The sequence below is a fragment of the Moschus berezovskii genome, chromosome 21, assembly GCF_049115385.1.
Source record: "Moschus berezovskii isolate FMDL1 chromosome 21, NW_MosBer_1.0, whole genome shotgun sequence".
Classification (NCBI taxonomy): domain Eukaryota; kingdom Metazoa; phylum Chordata; class Mammalia; order Artiodactyla; family Moschidae; genus Moschus; species Moschus berezovskii.
In genome coordinates, this window is record NC_142480.1 from 74,253,828 (window position 1) to 74,266,766 (window position 12,939).

Below are 12,939 nucleotides of genomic sequence, written 5' to 3' on the forward strand. Positions count from 1 at the left end.
ATGAAATATTAAGATATGGAAGCAAGAGACAACATATCCAAAGTGATGGGATTTGTACTCCTGACGTTTTCTGACCTTCCAAACCTTTAAGGGTTATTCTTTGGGGTGTTCTCCATCATTTACATCATTATCTTAACTGGAAATAGTCTCATATTAATACCAACTAGGCTAACTAGGCTTGATCCATGGAGAAGGCAATGGCAACCCACTCCAGTACTCTTGCCTGGAAAACCCCATGGACGGAGGAGCCTGGTAGGCTGCAGGCCATGGGGTCGCCGAGAGTCGGACACTACTGAGCGACTTCACTTTTCACTTTCATGCATTGGAGAAGGAAATGGCAACCCACTCCAGTGTTCTTGCCTGAAGAATCCCAGGGACGGAGGAGCCTGGTGGGCTTCTATCTATGGGGTCGCAGAGTCGGACACGACTGAAGTGACTTAGCAGCAGCAGCAGCAGGCTTGACCTAGCACTGCACAAACCCATGTATTTTTTCTTGGCAAACTTTTCCTGCTTGGAAATCTGTTATGTGTTTGTCACTCTCCCTAGGACTCTGGAATCTTTGGACTAAGGGCAGAAGCATTTCTGTGCTGGACTGTGCTGCCCAAATGTATTTCTTTCTACTCCTTAGAGACACTGAATGCCTCCTCCTGGCGGTGATGGCTTGTGACCGCTGCGTGGCCATCTGTCACCCTCTGCACTATCCCCTGGTCATGACCCCAAAGGTGTGCCTCCAGCTGGCTGTGGGCTCCCGGGTCAGTGGAATCCCAGTGTAGACAGGGCAAATGTGCCGGATCTTCTCTCTGCATCTCTGTCATTCAAAGAAGATTCACCTCTTCTTCTGTGACATTTCCCCCATTCTGACGCTGGCCTGCGGGGACACTTTTGCACACGAGCTCTCAGTCTATGCAGGAGCTCTGTTGTTTGTTACTGTACGTTTTATGCTGATCCTTGCCTCTTGCAGCAAAATCATTTCCACCATTCTGAGGTTTCTAACAGCCAGAGGAAGAGCCAAAGCCTTCTCCACATGCTCTTCTCACCTGTTGGTTGTGCTTTTATTCTTTGGATCTGCTGCTATTACCTACTTAAGGCCCAAATCCAGACATTCTGCAGGAACTGACAGACTCCTCTCTCTGTTCTACACCATGGTGACTCCAATGTTCCATCAAGGATGTGATTGCAGCATTGAGAAAATTATTACTGAAAAAGAGTAATGTGATGAGTTTATTTTAAAATGCTTTAAATGCTGGCCACAGGGTTATCAGAGAAATTTTTAAAGATGTCTACATTTCCCAGTTTAGAAGTTAACCACTTCTTTTTATACTATATTTTTCAGTTCAGTTCAGTTGCTCAGTCATGTCTGACTCTTTGCAACCCCATGGACCTCAGCACGCCAGGACTCCCTGTCCATCACCAATTCCTGGAGTTTGCTCAAACTCATGTCCATTGAGTCCATGATGCCATCCAGCCATCTCCTCTGTCATCCCCTTCTCCTCCAGCCTTCAGTCTCCTCCCTCCCCGCCCTGCCCATCCCTCCGGGTCGTCACCTGAGGCTGGGCTCCCTGTGCTGCACAGCAGCTTCCCACCAGCCAGCCATCTCACGCCTTATTGTGTATGTATGCTGATGCTGCTTCCTCCATTCATCTCATACTCTCTCTCCCCCCATGTAAGTCCACTCCCTTCATCTGTGTGTCCATTCCTTTCCTACAAATAGGTTCATCAGTATCATTTTTTTTAGATTCCATATATATGTATTACTTAGTAAAGAAATTTTTACAAAATTGTGCATCACTGCTGTCCCAGGAGTTCGATCACTGGTTTTTAATCTTCTCTTTACCAGATGTAGAGCAAGTCATTTAGCTACTATTTTTTCCTTTCATTCTTCTAAAGAACAAAATTAAAATGAGTATGAAGCTTATTTAAAAGCACGTGGCTAGCCATACCATCCCACCAGAAGTGTTGCTGTGTGAAATGAATAAACGTGTTTTTTCACACAGGCCTGAATATGATTTTAAAGAAGAAAATACACATTCATGTTTCACAGTGTTTGGTGGTGGTAGATAGTACCTTTTTAGTAGCTTTTCAGCTGTTGCAGAAGCTCTTTTGTGGTAGGAAATGTTTCTCAGAAGTGCAGGTTTCGGCATTTTAATGTGTGTGTTATGACTGAGCACTTCAGTGTTTAAACAGTGCTTTCCTCTGCTGTGTATGTATTCAACACAACTTCATCTGCTATATGAACTTCTGTGAATAGAATCAACTGTAACTACAGACATATCTCGTTAGTACTTTGCAAGAATTTAATATACTCATGGTATCAATGTGAGAGCAGTTAAAGAGGTTTTATTGTAAAGAAAAAAAATTGCATGCTTCTGTAGGTGTGGATTTCATAATTAAAAATCCTATAGCTAGATATTTGACAGCATTTTTGCACAAATATCTACTATTTAAAAAAAAAAGTTTCATTTTGTCATCCAGTTTGTTGCTACTCCTATATGATTTTAACATTAAAAAACGTTGTTGAACATGCAGGCTTTGCAGATTTTATTCACAATTTGGCTTACAAAGAATATGACCGCATCATCATTATTTGAAATCATGATAAAACCAAAGCCGGGAGAACTATTTACACAGCTTATGATTCAGTTCAATTCAGTTCAGTCGCTCAGTTGTGTCCAACTCTTTGTGACCCCATGGACTGCAGCACGCCAGACTCCTCTGTCCATCACCAACCTCCAGAGCTTATTCAAACTCAGGTCCATCAAGTCAGTGATGCCATCCAACCATCTCATCCTCTATCATCCTCGTCTCCTCCTGCCTTAAATCTTTCCCAGCATCAGGGTCTTTTCAAATGAATCAGCTCTTAGCATCAGGTGGCCAAAGTATTGGAGTTTCACCTTCAGCATCAGTTCTTCCAATGAATATTCAAGACTGATTTCCTTTAGGATTCACTGGTTGGATCTCCTTGCAGTCCAAGGGACTCTCAAGAGTCTTCTCCAACACCACAGGTCAAAAGCATCAATTCTTTGAGGTTCAGCTTTCTTTATAGTCCAACTCTCACATCCATACATGACCACTGGAAAAACCATAGCCTTGACTAGAAGAAACTTTGTTGGCAAAGTAATGTCTCTGCTTTTTAATATGGTGTCTATGTTGGTCATAGCTTTTCATCCAAGGAGCAAGCATCTTTTAATTTCATGGCTGCAGTCACCATCTGCAGTGATTTTGGAGACCCTCAAAATAAAGTCTGTCCCTGTTTCTATTGTTTCCCCATCTATTTGCCATGAAGTGATGGGATTGGATGCCATGATCTTAGTTTTTTGAATTTTAAGCTTTAAGCCAACTTTTTCACTCTCCTCTTTCATTTTCATCAAGAAGCCCTTCAGTTTTTCTTTGCTTTCTGCCATAAGAGTGGTGTCACCTGAGTATCTGAAGTTATTGATATTTCTCTCAGCAATCTTGATTCCAGCTTGTGCTTCATCCAGCCCAGCATTTCTCATGATGTACTCCGCATATAAATTAAATAAGCATGGTAACAATATATAGGCTTGACATGCCCCTTTCCCAATTTGGAACCAGTCTGTTGTTCCATGCCCAGGTCTAACTGTTGCTTTTTGTCCTGGATAAATTTCTCGGGAGGCAGGTCAGGTTGTCTGGTATTCCCATCTCTTTAAGAATGTTCCACAGTGTGTTTTGATCTACACAGTCAAAGGCTTTGGTGTAGTCAATAAAGCAGAAGTTGATTTTTTCTGGAACTCTCTTACTTTTTCAATAATCCAACTTTTACCAATTTTATCTCTGGTTCCTCTGCCTTTTCTAAATCCAGTTTTGAACATCTGGAAGCTTATGGCTCATGTACTCCTGAAGCCTGGCTTGGAGAATGTTGACGATTACTTTGCTAGCATGTTAGATGAGTGCAATTGTACGGTAATTTGAACAATCTTTGGCATTGCCTTTCTTTGGGATCGGAATGAAAACTGACCTTTTTCAGTCCTGTGGCCACTGATGAGTTTTCCAAATTTGCTGGCGTATTGAGTGCAGCACTTTCACAGCATCATCTTTTAGCATTTGAAATAGCTCAATTGGAATTCCATCACCTCCACTAGCTTTGTTCATAGTGATGCTTCCTAAGGCCCATTTGACTTCGCATTCCAGGATGTCTGGTTCTAGGTGAGTGATCACACCATCGTGGTTATCTGGGTCATGAAAATCTCTTTGTTTAGTTCTTCTGTGTATTCTCGCCACCTTTACTTGATATGCTATGCTTCTAATTAACAATACCTATATTGTTACTGACCTATGGTTATGTTTCAATCTATCTTTCCTTTGAATGTTCAACCAAATATGATAATAAGTTCCTATGACTAAAATTTTATCATTAAGATTAAATAGTTAAATATTTATAAATAGCCTTTCAGGAAGAATGGGTTGTTCTCTAGTCTGGAAAGAATCACTTTCTGGTATTTGAAATATACAACGATTTAAACAATATTGTGCATGTATCATTCAAACAACAGTGACATACAGACATGTTTTGTTTTAATATTAAATTTTACTGTCATCCTCTATGTGTCCCTGTCTGCAAACTGTATCAATTAGGTGTATGAGAGTGTCTGTGACAAAACAGTGACTCAGGAACGACAAAGACCTCCTGCCAGCATCTAACTGAGATTATTTCTCAACCCATAGGCTGACCATGGCAGTCTAGTTGTCAAAGGTAATTGATTGTTAAATGAGGATAAAAGGTTCAGGGGAATGGCCATGTATAATGCCACAGAGATGTTTTCATTAATTGATAGCATTTAAAAACATATTCTATAATATTTTAAATTTGCATGCAAATTAAAATGCACTTTTCTGTTGTAAACTTTTTGAGAAGTCTGACAAATCCAGAGTTATGTTACCAAAAACATGGTCAAAATACATAACAGCTTGATAAATCTCCAAAATTCTCATTTTTTATTTCTCTAGTTAATACTCCACCAATTTACTACCAGCATGGGGTCACAGAGAGTCGGACATGACTGAACGACTGAACTGAACTGAACTGAACTGACCAGTCCTCTCTCCATATGCCTTTTTGAAAATGTCATATAAATGGAATCATAAAGCCTTTTAAGTCTGAATTTTCACTTTGCATAGAGCATTTAGCATATTGCTGCCTGCATCAATATAGTTTGTTTATTTATATTTCTCTGTAGTGTCTCACACGATGTAATATACCAGAGTTTGTTTACTCATTCCTTGGGTGAAGAACACGTGGCCGTTTCCAGAACTTCACTGTTATAGCTGCCCTGAATGTTTGGTAATAGATTTTTGTGTAAATACAAGTTTCCATTTCTCTATAAAGTGGGACTTCTGGATAAATGTATTTTGTAAGTGTGCAATTAACTTTATAATAAACCACCAGCCTTCAGAGAAGCTGTCTCAATTTTCCATTCCTACGAGAAATGCACAGAAGTTCACTTGTTCTAAATCATCACCAGCATTAAATATTATTTGTGCATTGTTTTTTGTTGTTGTTTTGTTTTTATTAGATTTTTTTCAACTATAATGTGTCTAGTGATACTTCATTTTTTAATTTTGATTTTCCTAATCAAACTCAGTAATTTCACACTGAGTTTTTCATGGTGTAATTTGTCATCTCTATATCTTCTTTGATGAATTATCTGTTCAAATTGTTTTCTAACATTTTACTTGTGCTGTTGATTTCTTTATTACGGAGTTTTAAGATTTTTATATATTTATATGTAAATATAAAAAGTATATATGCAGTGTATATGTATTCATATATGTTTATATTCACTGACAAGCTTCCTTGAAAGCTCAGTGGTAAAGAATCCACCTGCCAAGCAGGATATAAGGGTTCAATCCTTGGGTGGGAAAGATCCCCTGGAGAAGGAAATGGCCATCCACTCCAGTATTCTTGCCTGGGAAATCCCATGGACAGAGGAGCCTGGTGGGCTATAGTCCATGAGGTTGCAAATGAGGTTGCAAAAGAGTCAGACATGACTTAGGGACTAAACAACAACAACAATATTCATTAACAGATTACAAAATGAAAGAAAGCCATTATCCAAATATTTTACTGGCAGGAATTAAGCTGATAGAACTGCTCAGCTGCACATGTATGCTATGTTTCATGAAAAGAGACTTGTAACATGGAGTCTGACTCCATATTTGATGTTTGACTGCGGACAGCTTTTAAAGCACACAGTTAAAACAGTTGAAATGGCCCAGTGTAAAATAAAATGGGATCCTCTAAGACTTAAACTCATTATACAAGAACCATTTGAAAGAGAAGGGGAATTGTTTTTTTTTTTTTTTTAAGTAACTGGGGCCAGAAAGCTCCTTCCTCTTCTCGCCTTCCCCTTCCTTCTGTATCTGCACCAGCCTCCGCAGCCCGACCCTGGGGAGCAGACTCTCCGGGCAACTTGTGGTGTCAAGGCCTCGGCGAGCCTGCGCAGACCTGTCCGCCCTCAGGCTCCCTGCACACCCCCTCCTGGGGGCTGGCCTTGCACAGCCCCAGCTTCAAGCTGGGGATCATCTGGGAGAGAATGGCCATAAGCTGGATCCTCCTATAGTCGGAGATGATGGGGGCCCTAGCAGTCCTGGCCTCCCCAGGAAGGCAGAAGGACCATTGCTTTGCCTCTGCTCAGGCAGTCTGGGCTCAGAGAGTATAGGCTGGTCCAGAGGCCGTCTTCCCAGTCCCAGGGAACAATCTGCAGGGAATAGGGACAAAGGACTCATCCCCCCCCCACCCATCCACCCACCCGGCAGCGAGGAGCCGCACGATGCCCTGGGGCCCTTGGTTTGTGTCCTTGCTTTGTCTTCCACCTTCATCCATCCCCTTTCTCCAGATCAAGTTGATTCAGGAAGGGGGGGGGCGGGGATTACCTCCAAACATTTCTCCATTTTACAACCCAGTTAGGCCGGTCCATAAAATGAAAATAATGAATGACACCATATGACCACAACCTTAATGCCATAGCCCCAGTTATGAAGGCTCCATAGGCAATAACAATGAAATTACCAACTTCATTCCATTAGCAAGTATCAAATGTTTTGCAGCCATAGATTTAGCTAATATACTCTGTTCAGTGCCTATTTTGACTGCCTCTCAGAGGAAGTTTGCTTTCACCTCTAAAGGGACACAAGATACTCTACTTGACTACTCATAGGGTATCTCAGTAGCTCGGCCATCTCATACAATTTTTTCAAGATATTAACTGCATTCAACTCTTCCTGGAAACATGGATATGACATTGTGTATAAATGGATTCAGGCTTCTCTAGTGACTCGGCAGTAAAGAGTCTGCCTGCTGAGCTGCAAGAGATGTCGGTTCAGTACCTGGGTCAGGAAGATCCCCTGGGAGAGAGTATAGCAATCCACTCCAATGTTCTTTCCTACAGAGTCCCATAGACAGAGGAATCTGGTGAGCTGCAGTCCAGAAGGTCACAAAGAGTCAGACAGGACTGAAGCAACTTAGGACTCATGCACATAAAGGGATTAATTTGACAGATTCATTTAGGACCATGGGAGGAGGTCATCTGGGGAAGGTGACATCTGGTTGACTGGCAAACTGGACCTGGGTGCTCCTCAACCTCTCCTTTGTCTTTAGAATGTACATTCTGTCCAGCATTCCTACAGTGAGAGATATTGTCAAAGTCACAAGAGGTCTTGAGAGAGCAACTTGCTGTTGAGACCACCTGGACAGTGTACATGCTTGAAGTTTGTTAAGACCTCTATATAAATATTTGAATTTCTGACTGGTGGGTATTGAGATCCACTTGTCTCACAGTTTCCCATGAAAAGCCCTATATGTGAGACTATAAGCCATAGTTTGATGCTGATTCTAGAAAGAGTTCAACTTTAATTCAATTGTATTTTACTGACCTGCTGCAAAATTAATTCAACCTATTGGAGTACAAGAGCTTCCCCAGTGGTTCAGTGATAAAGAATTTACCTACAGTACAGGAGACCCAGATTTGATCACTGGGCCAGGAAGATCCCCTGGAGGAGGAAATGGCAACCCATTCCAGTAGTCTTGCCTAGAGAATTCTATGGAAAGAGGAGCCTGGTGGGTTAGAGTCCATGGGGTTGCAAAGAGTCAGACATGACTTAGAGACTAAACAACAAGAATATTTGGGTATTGACACCAAGGATGAGAAGAATCAGGACTTTTTGTTTGATGATGGCTTACTAGAACCTGAGAGTCACAGTTTCCTGCACAGAGAGGAGTGTTATCAATTTGCCAAGTAGTGGGAGAATTTCTTAAAAGAAAATTTAAATTTCTGAAAGAAAATGTATATACACAGTGAGAAACAGAGTACTAACATACTTGGAAATCTCAACTACACAAAAATCTCTATGAACACTGAGAGTTTATTTTTCAGGACTGACTTAGAGGCATACTAACTAGTTTAGATAATTGTCTCTGGTGCCATCTATTGTCTGAAAGATGGAAGAATTCTAGGTTCTATGCTACATGGAAAACACTTTTTTAAGCTCATTCCTCTCAAGCAGTGCCAATGTGAAAGAGTATTAGCTAGGAAAGTCTGTTTTCTTAAGGCTGGTTCATGGAGAGCATTTAAATATTTGAGTGAAAGTAGCATATATTTCCAGAGAAGGCACTGGCAAGCCACTCCAGTACTCTTGCCTAGAAAATCCAATGGATGGAGGAGCCTGGTAGGCTGTAGTCCGTGGGGTCGCTAAGGGTCGGACACGACTGAGCGACTTCACTTCCACTTTTCACTTTCACACATTGGAGAAGGAAATGGCAACCCACTCCAGTGTTCTTGCCTGGAGAATCCCAGGGACGGGGGAGCCTGGTGGGCTTCCGTCTATGGGGTCGCACAGAGTCGGACACGACTGAAGTGAATTAGCAGCAGCCGCATATATTTCAAGTTGACTCACTGGAAAAGACTCTGATGCTGGCAGGCATTGGGGGCAGAAGGAGAAGGGGACGGCAGAGGATGAGATGGCTGGATGGTGTCATCGACTCGATGGACATGAGTTTGAGTGAACTCCGGGTGTTGGTGATGGACAGGGAGGCCTGGTGTGCTGTGATTCATGGGGTCACAAAAAGTCGGACACGACTGACTGACTGAACTGAACTGAACTGAGCATATATTTTCCTAATGACCTCCTTTACCATATTAGTTGCAAGTTCCAAACCAAAGATCCTTAATTCAAACCCTTTTGACCTTGTCACTTTTCATCCAATTCTTTGCTTTTAAAAATTCAATGCATCAATAAATCCATTCAATAAGTTGCTAATTTATATGCATTTTTCAATTCTAACTTATTTTCTAAGGTTTCCAATCATTTGCTGAATGTCTCCCAACTTTTGTCATTTTCATTGTTTTTGGACAATTTTCTTTAGGATGTTTTTAGAATTATTTTAAAATTCTTGCTGGCCAACTCCAATTTTGGTTCAATGTGTGTTTGCTTTTGGCACTTTCCCTTTTGTATGGGCATGAAATCTTTCCTGTTATCATGCTTAGTAATTTGTTTATTACATGCCATACAGACTACAAATATGTTCTACAGGATTTCTCAAATCAATCAATGAAGCTTCAATTATTTTTCTGATGTTATTAAGAGCGATAAACTTCATTCAATAGAAAACTGATTCTTTAGGTTTTGGCAACATGTACTGTAACTGGAAAAGGTCAGTCTTCATTCCAATCCCAAAGAAAGGCAATGCCAAAGAATGCTCAAACTACCACACAATTGCACTCATCTCACACGCTAGTAAAGTCATGCTCAAAATTCTCCAAGCCAGGCTTCAGCAATATGTGAACCGTGAACTCCCAGATGTTCAAGCAGGTTTTAGAAAAGGCAGAGGCACCAGAGATCAAATTGCCAACATCCACTGGATCATGGAGAAAGCAAGACAGTTCCAGAAAAACATCTATTTCTGCTTCATTGACTATGATAAAGCCTTTAACTGTGTGGATCACACCGAACTGTGGAAAATTCTGAAAGAGATGTGAATACCAGACCACCTGACCTGCCTCTTGAGAAACCTGTATGCAGGTCAGGAAGCAACAGTTAGAACTGGACATGGAAAAACAGACTGGTTCCAAATAGGAAAAGGAGAACGTTAAGGTTGTATACTGTCAACCTGTTTATTTAACTTATATGAGAGTACATCATGAGGAATGCTGGGCTGGAAGAAGCACAAACTGGAATCAAGATTGCTGGGAGAAATATCAATCACCTCACATATACAGATGACACCACCCTTATGGCAGAAAGTGAAGAGGAACACAAAAGCCTCTTGATGAAACTGAAAGAGGAGAATGAAAAGGTTGGTTTGAAGCTCAACATTCGGAAAACAAAAATCATGGCATCTGGTCCCATCACTTCATGGGAAATAGATGGGGAAACAGTGGAAACAGTGACAGACTTTATTTTTTTGGGATCCAAAATCACTGAGGATGCTGACTGCAGCCATGAAATTAAAAGACACTTACTCCTTGGAAGGAAAGTTATGACCAGCCTAGATAGTATATTAAAAAGCAGAGACATTACTTTGCCAACAAAGGTCCGTCTATTCAAGGCTATGGTTTTTCCAGTGGTCATGTATGGATGTGAGAGTTGGACTGTGAAGAAAGCTGATCGCCGAAGAATTGATGCTTTTGAACTGTGGTGTTGGAGAGGGGTCTTGAGAGTCCCTTGGACTGCAAGGAGATCCAACCAGTCCATTCTGAAGGAGATCAGTCCTGGGTGTTCATTGGAAGGACTGATGCTAAAGCTGAAACTCCAATACTTTGGCCACCTCATGCAATGAATTGACTTACTGGAAAAGACTCTGATGCTGGGAGGGATTAGGGACGGGAGGAGACGAGGATGACAGAGAATGAGATGGCTGGATGGCATCATCAACTCTATGGACATGTGTTTGAGTGAACTCTGGTAGTTGGTTATGGACAGGGAGGCCTAGCCTGCTGTGATTCATGGGGTCGCAAAAAGTCATACACGACTGAGCGACTGAACTGAACTGAACTGAACTGAACTGAAGTAATCCTTCAAGGTTACAATAAGAAGAATTATATTTCAAAATCATGTTCAAATTCTCCTTGCTTCCAGAAAATTTCTGAAATTACAGAAACAAAAATTGACAAAATTATTAGCCTCAACAGCCTAAATTATACTAGGATAAAAATTAAACGCAGCTATTTGTGTTTGCTCACATATATAATTAGTGAGGAGGCTATATAGAGTGATTTTTAAAGATGAGAAGTTAATACTCATTTTTTGCCCACTTTACTCAGTCATCTAATATTTATGCTGTGCTTAAAGAAGCCAAGAATGATAAAGAATGCCAAAGAGAAAAGCAGTTAATTACTTTAATCTCCTTGATTTAGTATCTTGACAGGATTTAAGGACTTGACTTAAACTTGTCCCTGTCTAAAACATGCTCTCAGCTGATGTTTATTAACATTTGCTTTCATTTCACTAGTATCATTTTTGTTTTTAATTTTTATATAGCTGAAGTACATTTCATTGCATCACTGATCACAGTCAAGAGTACAACACACTACTATCTATTAAATACTGGACAGAAGGAGTACATTGTTCTAGAGTTATAATTGCAAGATGTACTCAAGTTATCACACTTTTAATAACAGATATATTTTTCCTCTTATCATCATTTCATTTATTGATTCATTATTCATTTATCCTCTGTATTAGCTATAGTACTGTACTTGAAAATTAAAAAAGCAAGAAATATGAGATGTTATCTGCACATATCTGTCCAGTGGAAGAACTAGCTATTAATCAAACAGATAAAATAAAACTATCAACCATGAGATAAAGCTACTAAATTTTGAAATATGTTTCTCAGAATTTATATTTGGAAGATTTGGTCTGGGACTCTTGACTTGATAGCTTGTTTGTTTGTTGAAATAATAAAATAACCTTATAATTATATCTAATTTTTTGCTGTATCAACATAGCATCTTAGGATGTTAGAATTCTCCTAAGAAGAAAACAGCACAGAATATGGACTTCTTAGATGGAAGCTATTCCTTGGTGACTGAGTTTATTCTGTTAGGGTTTCCAGCTTGCCCTGAACTGCAGATTGTCCTGTTCTCCTGTTTCTGACTTTGTACTCTATGATTTTAATGGGGAACATTGGATTGATGATGCTAATCAAGGTTGATCCGCACCTTCAAACACCCATGTATTTTTTCCTTAGTAACCTATCCTTTGTAGACCTTTGCTATTCAGTCATCGTTCCCAAAATGCTTGTCAACTTCCTCTCTCAAAACAAGTCAATTTCCTATCACGGCTGAGCCTTGCAGTTTTATTTCTTCTATACTTTCACAGATCTTGGCTGCCATGGCATATGACCACTATGTTGCCATCTGTAACCCTTTACTGTACATGGGTGTAATGTCTTGGGGCATCTATATATGGTTGATCGTCTTGTCATACTTTGGAGGAAATATGAGTTCCCTGGTGCACACATCCTTTGTGTTTATTCTGACATACTGTGATAAAAATGTCATTAATCATTTTTTCTGTGACCTCCCTCCCCTGCTTAAGTTATCGTGCAAAGACACGTCACTTAATGAGTGGCTTCTCTCCACATATGGCAGCTCAGTGGAAATGATCAGGTTCATCATCATCATCATCATCTCCTACTTTTACATTCTCCTCTCAGTCTTAAAGATCCATTCTTCCAGTGGGAGGAAGAAGACCTTCTCTACATCTGCTTCTCTCCTGACATCCGTGGCCATCTACCAGAAAAATCTGCTCTTCATTTACTCACGACCCAGCTACCTGTATTCTCCCAACACTGATAAAATCATCTGAGTGTTCTACACCATCATCATCCCAGTGCTGAATCCCTTGATTTATAGTTTGAGAAACAAAGATGTAAAAGACGCTGCTAAAAAACTCTTAAAACCAAAGATAAATTCCTCCTGA

The 12,939-nt window shown here is 40.5% G+C and overlaps 2 pseudogenes; both read left to right on the forward strand.

Annotated features, from left to right (window-relative positions):
* On the forward strand, nucleotides 1–6,925 carry LOC148774594 (olfactory receptor 10AG1-like; annotated as a pseudogene).
* Nucleotides 6,926–12,009: 5,084 nt separating this feature from the next.
* LOC129538947 (olfactory receptor 5I1-like) lies at nucleotides 12,010–12,939 on the forward strand (annotated as a pseudogene).